Below are 14809 nucleotides of genomic sequence, written 5' to 3' on the forward strand. Positions count from 1 at the left end.
AATACCAGAACTGGAATAATAACTTATTATTAAATAGTTATAATTTTTCTGACTTAAAACTGTGCTTACCAAAAATACAAAATTAGGTTTTTTAAATTGATTAGTCTTCCTCTTGACTTCACATTGCCTCATGATTCAAAAATTGATCTCAGTTTTTCTTATATGAATTTCAACAGAAAGTAAATATAGACTTTTAATTGTAAACAGTTGGTACTGTGTGTGTGTGTGTGTGTGTGTGTGTGTATGTATGTATATGTATATGTGTATGTATATATATATATATATATATATATATATATATAGCACAAGATTTGTGTCTATTTATTTTGTAATCAATGACTTCTGCATTCACAGTAATTATCTCACACACACACAAAATTTTGCTCTGCCAGTGTTAACACATACTTTTAGGAAAAGGTATGTGCATTCACTTTGTGTTTCTCATAATCCCATCACTCTCATACCACTATTTGAAAGGCAGGCTGGTAGAGGTATGTGTGATATATTGTCATATTATAATTTAATGTTAAATGTGTTTATGAAAGGCTTGTGGAAAACCAGTTGATACTTCAACTATTTCTAATACATGGATTTTTTGCATTTTGTTTGTTTGTTAAACAGTAGATAAAAGTTTTACACCTGTGGAAATACGGTTGTTTACTGTAATAGATGACAGCATCAATAGTCACATTACATCTGTTAATGTGTTTTCATATAAGTGCCAATATGTTTTAGGTCATAAGATTACTGGTTTTGAGTAATCTAGAGCATTTAAATTCTTATTGCATTTTTTATTACTTTTAAACAAATCATTAGTAGATTATTTTGAAAGTAACTTTCCCAGCTGGGGACTACATCCAAAGGTCTGTGAGGGAGCAACCCGACAACAACAATGACTCCTTTTTAGCTTAAGATGGTGTAGCTGATGCTTTGTTGTCAGAGTCATTTAGTGAATGCACTGTGCGTCAGTTCTCGTATAGTCACACAGATGTTTTTCAGTAGCACAAATAGAGACCCTGTAGCCTCACGTCTGCAAACTGCTATGTGGCACCTTTTTGTGTTACAATAAGCAAGGCTCGTACTCTTAGATTTAAATCACTTGGTCTAAATCTAAAAAAGTACCACTGTTCATGATCTCTGCAACAGTAAGTGTTGGCTCTAGCCTTGAGGAAAATATTTGATCTAGTTAGAAAACCATATAGGTTCTAAATGCAGTCATTAGCTCTCTATTAATCTGCATCTTCTGTAGAAGTTCCCCGAGCCTCCCACCCTGCAAGACACACAATTATACTGTACAAACACAGAGAATCATATTAGTCATCTCCGTCTGTCCTTGCTCCTCTTTTCCTCAATGGTAGCCCCAAGGAGCACAAGCCCCCTCCCCTGTCAAAGGAGCTTCCTCCTTGGCTGTCCTGTGCCCATCAGACAGGGTGCCCGCCCGTTTAAGACACCCAGGGAACATGAAACAGAGCCGGGCCGAGATGTCAGCTGGTTGCCCCATCTGCCAGTCAGTGGGATGGTAAAGCTTTTGTCCTGGGGGGTAACCTTAGGAGTGCTCTGTGTGCCGCTCAACCGTGTTTGTGTATGTGTGCGTGATGCTTTGGGACGGGAGACTCTTCTTCACAGTTTTGAGCAAAGCTAGTCACAAACAACATGCTGACATTGTCCTTTTAATTTATGTGCGACTTGTGCGCACATACAGGATTGTCACATTTTGACCAAAATGACCAAAATTTTAATTTGGATTCTCTGTTGTGAGATCAGGGCAAAGCAACTGCTGTGTTTATCACAACACTTTTGAATGGCAGACATTTCAAGGGAATAAAATGTGTAGGTCTCAAAGAATTGTTCTCGGCTGGATTGAAGTTAATTGGTCTCATTTCAGATCTGCTCACTCCTTATGGATACCACAGTTGGTGGAGCACTCATCAGAATTTTAAATTGCCTGGAACTTGTCTATATCCTTTCCCCGTTCCCCTGTTAAATAACATAACCTTGACAGTACAAACAGTTTGACTCCCATATAAATGAACTAAGCCACTGAGTGGATGGAGGCTGGTCGGCTGGTGGAAATAAAGCACAATTCCACTCATGCATTCTAACGTTCGGTAGATAGGCCGCGCCCTTGAGCTGCTTTAGGAGGGAGGCGCCGCTTGTTCTTGCTCTGTAAGAAGGTGCTGAAAGGGGCCTCTGTGCACGCACGAATGCACGTACATAATCCTTTGGATGGGTCTATGTGAGCCCAAGAGTTCCTAAAAAGAAAATGCACGCAGACAGCATGAACTTATTTATTTACCACTGAGTTATGCTTTTGTAGTTGTGCCTGTCAAGGATATCAGCACAAGTTAATATGTGTGCTTTTGTGTGTGTCTGGATGTGTGTGTCTCCTAGTAATATGTGCTTGTTGCACGTGCTTTGCACCTCAGTTCTTTCAGGCTCAGATAAAATGTGATTTATAACAACAAAGTCATCCCTTTCCTGTACTGTAATCATTTTTAGTCAACTTTGACTGTTGACTGCCATGTAGAAAGCTTCCCTTAAGTGGTCTACATAGTCCCCGTGCTCACATCAGTCAGTCTCACCGCATGATGTATGTACTGTAGTGGTAGTCCTGAAGGGCTGATGTATGCACAGCTCTGCACCGGCATCTATGATCTTGGGTTACTCAATCATCAATGAAGGCCAACTGCAGCGTACTGTACTGTCGCCCATCTTTTAAAGCTCAGTTGTGAAGGACTGGCTAAGATGGCCTAAGGGACACTTTCCTTGGTCTGGCCCATCTCAGGTTTGATGTGAATATGGGCGTAGTTATGACTACACACAGAACAGAGTCGACGCATTGATGTCGACTTTTTTTAATGTTTGGCGAAGGCCACCTGATAGTAGGGATGTGTTTTTTAAAAATGTTCTTAGAGTTTTGCAGTATTTCTTTTGGCAAACCTTTTTCAGTCATTTGTTTGACGTTTTCCTGCTATAATTCTGGTCATTTTTAACTTGTAGCTCCATAATCTAGGAATAGAAAATAATCGGGAAGATGAAATAAAAAAACATAATTTAGACAGCAATAGAAACTTACATTTTTATATCTAATATTTTAGATTTATTATTTTCTTGATACATAGAGAATTATTTAAAAGAAAAATAATAAATAAATTATTCAAAGTACATGAGATAAAAGTATGACATATTCCACTCTTTGTTACCTCACACTAGTCTGTATTTTTTTTCATTTCATCATTTTTCTTTATTATTATAAGAAAGAGTAGTTGTCTGAGGTGTACCTGAAAAATGCAAAGCCTAAATTTCAGGCAATATGGACAGAGGGATCAGACAAAGAATGCAGTGCAAGAAAACAGTGCCAGAGAATCAAAAAGAAATATACAGTGCATTCACTTTCTCCACACAGGCTACTCAGAATTCATTATATTATCCAGAATGGACATTCAGAACCATACGATATTGCAGTGATAGAGTTGCATGCCAATTTTCCTGTGTGCTTGAAGTGAGGTATTGTGCTATTTTAATGAGCTGTTTAGACTAGTGGCCGGTTGCATTTGGGCTGTAACAACCAGCTCAGTGAATAATTGTTATTGCCTCTTAAAGGCCAGATGTATGGAATTCATGCAAATTTAGAGCAAAGGGAAAATGTGTGTGTGTGTGTCAGGGTGTCTTGGAATAATTGTATTCCAGATGTCCTTCTTTCATGTGAACCACGCTCACACACACGCACACACACACACACACACAAATGCACACTAAAAGGACAGAACAGATGATGGTGATGATGATTAAGATCTTAAGCATATGGAGATACTGTGTTGGTTTAGTGTTTGTGTGTATGTGTGTGTCTGTGGCGTTTTTTTTGAACATTCTGCTCTCTCAGTCTTGTGTGACAGGTTCACCCATCTCTCCTGGGGAGGCCTTCACTCCCAATTTAGACGCAAGCGTCGTCAAGTGACAGCAATGGCTTCGGCACCCTACCTTTGCAATATGACTACAGTTAACTTAACAAGTCTCGATATGTGAGCTCCATCTTTGATGTAATTGATTTGAGTGGTTTGAGCATCTTTCTTGCAGAGAAGTTGAAATTTTTTGGTAGATCTGTCAAAATGATCTTCAGAGGGATGCAGGTCATTTCTGTCACATTTTAAACAAAAAAAAAAAAAAGGTATTATCTTTTATCATATTTCACATAATCTGCAAGTGGATTGTTTGTGCTTGGAAGTCCATAAAAATGTGCTTTCTCTACCTCTGTATGTCAGCTACACTATAGTATAGTTCATAATCATCAGGATGGCCATGTGTTGCCACAGTGTACTCAGGTCTCTAAACAGGAGCAAAACAGCAGCACAGTACCACAATCTGCCCAAGCCTTCTTGTTGTTCAGTGTTCATAAATGTCAACAGAAGAACAGAAATCAAAGAGCTCTCTGATGCATAACTGTTATGAAGGTGGTCACTGTACAAGCAAATCTCACATTTCAATATGTTAAATGTATGCATTGGACCTTTCGTGGGCTGGGCTTTAGCATAAAGTATTTGTTGGGGTTTTTGCTGATGAGATTCAAGTACAGCGTATCTATTGTTTTTTTCTTGTCTTTGTTGTTTTAACTGCCTCTGCAACACCTTAAGCTTGGATGTTGCATCTGTTTTATAAAAAGAAAGTGAGGAATCACTTCACTGCAGTAAAATGAGCTCATCAGTGCAATATAAAAAAACAAAAGAAGTGCATTAAATTGGTTTATAATGTTAAAAAAAATCAGATAATAATGTGGGTAGAAAAATTTATTTGTAAAATTAATTAATATTATTTGATTAATATGAAAGATTAATTGAGTCATGTTAAATTCTCTGATGGCTTTTAATCTTTGGATATTGTTTGCCTGTCAGCCACGAGCATGAAGCCCTGTGTGTGTATGTGTGTGTGTTCTGTGGGGGGTGAAGTTGTGTTGAGTGACAAGGGCATGCGTCTTGAGCCACCTGGATTTATTTGGGCCAAACAAGAGGGGCCCATGTCTGCCTGGGCAATGGGGCCTCAGAGCCACGAACAGAAGGTGCCTCCTCACAACTCACACCTGAGCTCCTCCCAGCCTGGGACCAACCTCTCTCTCTATCTATCTATCTCTCTCTCTCTCCATACAGCCTCTCCTCTCTCTTTCTCTCACTACCTTCTGTATCCTCGCCACTTCTCTCCCAGGCCATGGCCTGGCCTACTTTTACCTATCCCACTCTGGACCTTTTGATGTTGACTATGTTGGCCCTTTCCACAGATCATGTGTATGTTTGCAAATGGCCCCTTTGCTCAATCCTCAGTCTGTTTATGAATATACATTTCACAAACAGGATATGTAGTTAATGGTCTACAAAGAGAAGCATTCTCTCTCATGTATTAGCTGTGCTTATCACAGTAAATGATGCTAAGGTTCGCAGTGAAAACCACTCTTCCGTTTACTTGATTCTCTTCTTTCTTTTTCAGTCTCTGCTGAGTTTGTTTCCCTTTGTTGTTGATGTTTTTTTTTTCCTTACGAATCTCCCAACTCAGTTCCTGGAAAAGAGGCTTTATTCAGGGAGGAAATGTGTGTTTGCTTGTCTGTTAGCATCTTTTTCATTTAGTCTTGAAGTGACAGGGTGTGAAGCTGGGTAGGCGTGTGCATCTCAGAAGTCAAAAGCACAAACACTAACAAGACACCAAGTTGGCTGCTTTGTTTTTGAAGGTAAAATGAACTCAAAACCAACAGATTCATATTTCTCTGGTCAGTTTGGCATTGTATCAGAGAATTGTCACATGATATAAATGTGTTGTTGCAGATTTTATAGAGATAAGACTTTGCCTTTAGCTACAGAGAACCATCAGAACATTTGGTTCAGATGGAAGGACTTATGTGAATGCTTTGAGTGCATTCTTGTCAACTGACCTTTGATCCAAGAAAAATAGACCGTGCTTTATTTCTCAATGGTGAAATTCAGTCTTGAACTGTGAAAGTTACTGACTTGATTGTTCAATCTGAGTGTGTATTTCTTTGTGGAATGTTCTTCTTTTTGCGAAGGTTTTTATTACAAATACAGTATATTATAAATAGAAACCCCCTTGAAAGTCTTTGTTGATCCCAATAATTCATTTAGTTTGTCACCTAATGCAGTGGATTGGTTCTTTTGTGTATGTCATAGTTTTGGACAAAGATACCATTCTGAGGTATGGAGGCATGAGTGACATCAGGCTGTAACAACACATAAATACCTGCTAGAATACATTTATTGTTGGTTTTCGTCTCTTGAGGTGAAGTGTTATAAAAAGATGAAATAATACCACCGTCAATCTTTGGCTATGGCTGTGGTTGTTACTACAGTCCTACAATGCAGCTAGCATTTCTCCATCTCAGAAACCTGTTATGCAAAACTGCATTGCTCGCTCAATATAGTTCCAACTGACATATTTACTGGCTTTTTATTTTTGGCCATCCATGGCCACCGAGGCTGTGCAACATTATCATCACAGCGAGAGGGGAGCACACCCTCCATGAACTCACTTCAAGTGTCCTACATTCAGTTCCATTATTCAGTTTGCATTACTGCAGTTTCCAATTCTATGTATAGTTTCTTTGTGAGTAGAGTTAAAATAAAACTACCACTAAGGCACTAAGTGGTAACCTCAGTCATCAGTTTCAAATTCTGCAGAATTCACTAAATCTAACTGATTTGGACATTATTCTTATTATTATACATTATATACAGGCCCATTATTCATTAAACACTAACTGTTTTTCAACATTTAGTGACTGTATTTGTACCATTTATTCACTATTGTTATAACGGTCTCTGAACTCTTGAATAAGATACAGTATGATTACAGTTAACCCTTGTCTACCCTTTATTGTGACCACTTTGCTTTCGTGGGTAACGCCAGCACACAAACACAACAGATGTTGACCCTACAAGCTAAAAGACTCCAAGATACAGACCACCAAAGTGTTAATCCGTGTCCCTGTTGTCAGCTCCTCTGAACAAAAGTATAGATAAAGCACTTATTGTCTGGATTTTCTTCTGGAAGGTTTAAACTGGCTTGGAGTCGTTAGTGGTCAACACTAATTGATCCAAACTGGTCTTAGTAGGCGAGACAGGATGTGGCCCACCACTGTGACTAGTGGCATGGGAAACCTGGCAATTAATGGGACATTGTGGATGTCTCAGATTTAGTGGTATCAATAGAAAGTTGCCCTCCCACCCTGCAGCACTGCGGTAATTGAGCCATCAGTGTCCTTACGCTCTTACAGTCGTGGAGGCTGAAACCTGGATCCGAAAGTTAAAATATATTCGACAATATTGGTAAAGCTACTTTTATATTTTAAAAAAAAAGTAGGTCATCGTTCACTTATTGCCCACCTATTGGTACGGACCATTGGGATTAAAGTTTTTCAAAACCCACATACTGTATTCTCTTAAACATCATGTACAATGCCAATAAATTACAGGTTATGAGTTTGTGTGTTGAAGAGGCTGTCTTTTCCCTATCAGACTAATAGCGTGTTAGTCCACTCTTCAAGATGTCTGAGACTGTAATTAGTGGATTGCTTTGAGTCAGGCCAGCCCAGGGCGAAGGGAGGGACTGCGGGGAGCGAGGGGAGCGAGGGGAGCAACAACATGAGGGAGGCTGGAGAAGAAAAGGGCCGCCCATTTTATAGTCCTGATGGAGGTTATATTTTCTGTGACAACTGGACCAGAGTAATCAAAATGTGTTAATAATCCCTTCAAAGGGCCTGGCGGCACATCAGTGAGAGGGCTCAGTGAACGCCAATCCCCCACTAGACCCTGGTTCTGGCTGCCCCACCCTCATTGACCCTCCATCACTCTCTCTTTCTCCCTGTCCTGCTCTGTCTTCGTATCTTTTGCTCTTGATCTTATCTGTCATGTTCAACCATGTTACAATTGACTGTGTCTTGACAAACTAGCACCAAAGTTGCATATCAAACTGAATCTCCAAAATCACGCAAATAGCCTAGTCTACTGTATGTGTCACTGCACAGTTGTTGCAGTAGAGCACGAGCCCCAGAAGGGGGCATTGGTCTGAGTTTTAAGTCTGTTTTGGCACCCTGCTGCTTGAGTCTAACCCCCTGGGATGATTCCAGGTCAGACTGTATAGGTTCCAATAAGTTCTATCTTTTGTTTGGGGATTACCGCAAAGGTCAAAGTTCACTAAGATGGCCAGATGGGGTCTCAAGTGCTAAATATCCATACCTTCCGCTCCTAAAAGGAGGTTGAGCGTCAGGATCAATGGACTCAATCGATGGGCATAGTGGTGGAGGTAATGCTGGCGAAAAGTTTGATTGCTCGCATATTGATCAGACTGAGGCTAAGAGGCTGTAAGGCTATTGATTTTATTTTGGATTTGCACTGTTTTAACTCATAACATTTGTCTACTTGTTTCGGATGGTATATGGTTATATGCATACACACACACACACACAACACACACACACACACAACACACACACACAACACACACACACATACACACAACACACGCACTTTCCAATTTGAAAGACCTACAATTATGATCTTAACATCAGACTAATGCTACAAGTTTTTTTTACCCCAGAACACAAGTGTATCTCAGCAATATGAGTGTGCAAACAGGTCCTTGCAGTGTAATAAGAACACACCCACTGTCATCTTGTTTACTGTCACTTTCAACCATCAATAACCAATCTTTAGTTTCAGTAGGCATTCAAGTACAGATCACCATTAAGTGTTGTCACACATATCTTAAATACTTCTGGACAAGGGTTCCATGAGATATAAACACATTTGATATATTAATGATATTGGTCTTAATATGGATGTCATTTTTCTTACATTCATGTTAACTTTTCTTTAAATTAAGTCTTTGCCAATTAGAGAAACTCTGCCTCATTTAGTAGTCTAGTCTAAAGCTGCGTGTCAGGATCAGTTTGAGGCATTTAAAAATGCATGGGGTCCAGGTGACGTGCCTGAGCCCCAGTGTGACCTGGGATCAGTTTGTGTGGTGTCTCAGGAGAGGCTGTGTCCAGTGCAGGGCAGGAGAAAGGACCGCGTTTAATAATAGAGCCGCAGCATCAAAGGCTATAGACTGCTGCTGGCTGACATGGCATTCATCATAATGGTTTTTCTTCAGTGTGAGTGTCAAGTTTGTTTGTTTTTTATCAGTGCTCTGTATGTGAGTTTGCAACAGGTGTTTTGGGGCACATGTATCACATACGTGTGGGTCCAGTTATGTGAACCTACAGTAGTTAAGTGTGCACAACACCTTTGCATTTGGCACTGATGCAGGATATACAATATCCATAGCATTGTAGTGTGTGTCTCTGTGTACGTGAATGTTCACAATAGGGCCCTCACTAGGTGGTGTGGCTCCCTGGGATGGCTAGCGTAGCTGCAAGCGCTAGAGGACTCATTGACTTTCTAATGATTAGTGGTCAGGCCCCCAGCCCATGCTAGTACCAGGGGTTTGGCCTAGCCGCTGCTGCTAGCCTCTGGCCACTGCCGCGCACTACTATCGACTCACCCCCAGCCCCCTCTTTCTTTGGCCTGCTGGCGATGTGTCAAAACCCATTAGCACAGAGTTCTGCAACTATAGAGAGGGATCATTTTAGGTTTATCTTTCTTGCTCTCCTCTTACTTCTCCGCAGCCGTCTCCTCTCTCTCCCCCTCTCATTCGTTCTCTCGCCGTCTCCTCATCCTCCTCCGCCCTGCTAAAATGAAGAGAGAAACACAGAGAAAAAGGAGTAACCTTTGACAGGAGTTGTTCCAGTTGTGGTATGTATGGCTGTGTATTGATCTGCATTGGCTTTAGGAACTATAGAGAAGAGACTCAGCGAGATGCCGCTGCTTTCAAGTCCCACACATTTCTTTCTGGGGAAAGACAAGGAAGTTTCAGATGCACGTTGACCTCCTTAGGTCCCATAAGCTATGGAGATTTGTCTAGAGAAAAGGGGTGGGGTGTTGTAACATGTATATGTGTTATAAAAAAGTTCAGGACTCTATTATCCCATATGTAATCTTCTATTATGTTAATTTCCATTTTGTGTGTGTGTGTGTTTGTTTGAAAGAGAGAAAGTGTGTGTTTTTGTACACCATTGTATTGTGTATAATGTATCTGTCTGCTCTTCTTGTTTAGTTTGACCTCTTGACACACTTGGTTGCTTCTTTCAAGTTATTGACCGACACAGCCAGTTTATCCAGATAACTATTTTAGAGAGTAGAACTTCTTTATTTTTAAAAAGCTACGCCATGGTTTGAATTAGAATAGACCGACACACACACACACACACACACACACACACACACACACACACACTCAGACACACACTGGCATGGATACGCAGCTCAGCGAGACAGCATCCTTCTAACCCAGCTCTTCTTTTTCTGATAAGCTCAGTTTCCCAAGAGACAAGTGCCTGTCAAAGATTTTGTCCAAACAACAAGAAATCTGCGGGAAAAAAAAAACCCTCCAAAAACCAAATACTTCTCCATCACTGTTCATCAATCCATCTAGTTGTGAATTCATTATTTATTTATGGAACTTTAAAGCGCGTTATTTGAATAATGCGGGGTATGACGAAGGGGGAGCTGTACGAAAACAACAAAATGACAACCACACCAAAACCACCCGAGGGCACATGCCAACACATCGCATCAGTGTCATCCTTCCTCGCTTTGCCCCTGTGGGCTCACTGCTCAGCAGGTAGCCACACACACCCGCACACCCGCACACCCACCCACCCACCCACACACCACACACACACAACCCACACACACACACACACACACACACACACACTAGCCACTTTCTATGTAATATTCTAAAACATACATAAAGCTTATGAATTTGGCTTTCCTTGCACAAATGTACTAAAAAAAACAGTCAATTATTTTCTGATAGGACAAATAATAGACTCCAAACTTACTTTCAGTCTCTCGTCAAATACATATGCACAAACATGCACACACACACACACACACACACACACACACACAGGCGTGTGCACCACACCCTCAGGCCCTGGAGACGGCAACAGTGGCGTCAGCGGTCTGATAGATGGATCCTGTCTCCTTGTGATCTCCACTTGTCAGACAAGCGTCACACAAAGCCCAAGCACAAATCAAAAACACAGGTATGGGGCACATGTCATCCATCAGCAGCTAAGATTCTCATCCATCGACTTGGAATGAAGGTATTAATACAGGGCTGTCAGGGTGTTTGGGCTATTGATGTATCTGGTTTGCAGACTAATGGGTTGAACAGTTGTGTTTGGTTAGGTTGTTAGTGCTGTTATCTTGCACTTTGTTGTCAGTGAGAAGCACACAGTCAGGGCCATTAATAGCTTTTTTGGAATGACCGTAGTTCTATACCATGTGTCCGAGCACGTGCTGTTCGAAAAGAACAGGTGCTATTTTGATTATAACCTAACAACTTGGATCAGAACACAATAGCAGACTTGTTGGACTAAGTGGCCAAGAAACCATCCACCACCTACAACCAGACACTCACATAGACTGTGGTGCACATAAAGTCCTGACTCATGCGTGATCCTACCATAACTTTTGCTTTCAGTTGTGGATCTGTCCCCCACACCTAGCAACTGCTGCTCACTTAACATCTGAATGTCACAGGCAAACCCCAAAGACAGCCAACTTGTCCAACAAGACAACGCAGCACCTTACCCCCTCCCCTCCCGCTTGCCAGACAGGAACAGCCCAAACCAGACCAAAACCAAAACGAGGGAGAACCCACCTTTTGTTTACTATTCTCAAAGGTGGATCATGGGCCAGGCCTGGTAAGGGACTGTGACAGAGGTGATGTCTAAATTAATCATTCATGCTCTTTCACATGGGCTACAGTAACAGTCCTGAAATATTAATGACAGCTGCAGAATAAATTTGATTCCCTTTTCTCTCTGATTATAATCCACAGGCGTGCTCACACACACATGTTTATTTATGCCCTGGAGATGAGGTATGGGGTCACTATCAGGAGTTTGTCTGCGCACATAGACACACACACACACTCCTTCCCTCTCCCTCTTGCCACTTGCACTTGTGTACCACCTCATTGTTTTGGAATATGTACATATTTTTCACGTGTGGTGGGCGAGTGGACTATACATTATACATTATATGCTTGTACCGTCTAGGTATGATATACAGTATGAATACTGTGCAGCTGGCAGGCAGGGTTTTTTGTTTGTTATTTTAATTAGGTGAGGGGCTTTTTTGTACTTTTTTGGAGAGCATGACCTGAGTGGAGAAAAGAGGGTGTAGGAGATGTTGTAGTGTTCCCACCTCTTGGTGAAAATTCAACTTGCTGTCTTGAGGTAATCTGACTTGCAAACCGAGGCATGCCTCTGTTCAGGTCATGCCACTTATGGATTTAGTAACTCCACTATTTGGGTCTTTTTGGGAACTGTCACTTTCACACAACCTACAGCAAATGCTTTAAGGAATTTAAGTTGTCTTGTAAAGTCATAAACATGACTAAATATTCACCCAATGTGACACATCCTTAGAATTAAGTATGCTAAACTCACGTAGTAGTATTTCTACGTAGTATAGGTAAAATTCAGCAATCAAAATGACCCCTTCCTTGACAACTCTGCAGCAGAGTGAAGGTTGTCATAAAATGTCTATGGATTTTGTTTTTCCCATCTCAGACATCATTGCTGCAAGCCTAACTCACAGCAACATAACCTGGGCCTGGTGCACAGATAACTATCAGCTGTTTATGTCTCAACATGTCATCGAAGATCTCCATCTTTCTCTGTCACCTCCTTGTATCCCTTCTTCCCTCTGTTCGCCCCTTGCTTCCTCTTCTGTAATGAGGAATACAGAACGAGCCTACAAGATAGAAACCCGAGCTTATACAGAAAAGTTTTCTCACGAAATAAAAACAGACTACAGCCCCACAAAAATTCATTCTAGATATTAAAATATTTAACTAAATAGGTGCTTGTTAGGTTTGGTGGAGCAGCAGTTGAGCTTTGAGCAGTCCTATAGTTTTACTGGTTGGTCTTGCAGTATTATTTTTTCTCGTCACTGACTTTGTAGAAGCATTTATGTAAAAAGTTTCCCCAGTAGGTTTGCTTTTATCCCTGTTGTTTGTCTCCTTCAGCCCTTGTTTGGACAATTAAACAAGCGACGGGCCTAATTGCACATCATTCAGTTGTCATCTCTTCTCGTCTGTCAACTCCCCAAGTTTGCTCATTTAAATTCATCACGGTGAGCTAACGCTGTGTTCAGGCCTGTCTTCTCACACGCTGTCCATGTATCAAAGATTATTTTGCTGCTATTTAGAGTTAAAAATAAAAAAGAGTATTAGGTCAAGATTTGATTTAATGTATTTATGGCATCAGTCCCTGTGGGTTAATTTTTCATTTCTCTCATTTGTTAGAGCCACCAGAGCTATTCACACTGATATGAGTTCTTCTCTTTATGACACCATATGGGCATCGATTTGTCAGGTAATTTCAGGCTAATCCATTTTAATAAAATGTTTTGGCAGTGATGTGTGTATTATATTATATCATGCCTTGTGGAGTTACGCTCAGTTAGTGTTTATGTTTATATTAAGACTATGTATAACTAAGACGCCGTATGTCACATAATCTGTCTTTTCCTGTCTGTCTTGGTTGTGTTTAGCCTTGTCTGGCTCTGCCACAGTGTGCTTGCCACTCTGACATGACAACGACCACGACGTCATGCTCTGTTTGAGGTGGAAAATATCAGTCAAGAGATGTTTTCTTTCTTTTTCTGTGCAAGCAGGCATGCACACAATTTCACATGTCTGATGGAGTGTATGTGGGTATTCTGTACATGAATATTTGCGCGTTGATGTGTGTATTTGTATATTTGTGTGTGTGATCCTAATGATGCCTTCCTCCTAGACTCTATTGGGCTGTCAGCACGGTGCTGGTGACTGTCACACACACCGCCCCCCCCCCTCCAAATCTTGCTGAGATAGGTCATTTTTCAGTGTCAGGACAGACGATTCACGTTGGCACCAGATAGATCCGGGACACGTTGGACTCATTATTCTCTGTTTGCATGTGTCTGCTTCATACAGAAATACAAGTTGACGTGTACAAAAGATTTGAGCTGAAAACCTATAGCACTCCTCAGTGCTTTGTTACCATTAGCCTAATCAAACTGCATTGCTGAGGCATCTCGGGTGCAGTACAAGTGTGAAAGAACTATCCACACAAGTCAAGAGTTGATTGTTCTGGATTTTTCTGTTCTGCTGTTTTATCTAACTAAAGTCTAACACAAAAATTCAAAAGTGAGCCCTGTAAACAAATACACAAAAGTAAACACGGTGTTTGTCATTAGCAGTGTGGGAGACGTACACTTAGTGGGAAGGATGAATTCATAGGGGGTCCCAGAAGAGCAAGTACTTGCAGGATTTGATCCTAGATTTCAGCGTGGGACTTCAGACCTAGATTTTATTCTTGAACTTGGAAAATCTTTTTTGTTCTGTCTTTTTGTATTTCTCTCTGGCTTTCCTTCCTCCATTGTTTTTTTTTAAAGTCAGCTTTGATTCCTAACCAAACATCCCATTACTCTTTATCCATTTGTTTCTTTTAACATCTCTCGCCCTTGCCAGCCTTCCTCTCCCTTTCTCCTCCTCCCTCTCTTTTCGACACGGTTGGTGACCGTTGTGGGTAGACATGTGGCAATGTGGGGGTAGCGGGGGGTCAAGGCCTGTGCCCCAGGAGTGTGGTATTTTAATCTGGGCTATTTGTAATGACAGGCCTCCTATGAGCGCAGAGGAGTGGCAGGTTGAG

Source organism: Morone saxatilis, unplaced genomic scaffold (assembly GCF_004916995.1).
Source record: "Morone saxatilis isolate NCDOM2014 unplaced genomic scaffold, NCSU_SB_2.0 Contig1, whole genome shotgun sequence".
NCBI classification, from domain to species: domain Eukaryota; kingdom Metazoa; phylum Chordata; class Actinopteri; family Moronidae; genus Morone; species Morone saxatilis.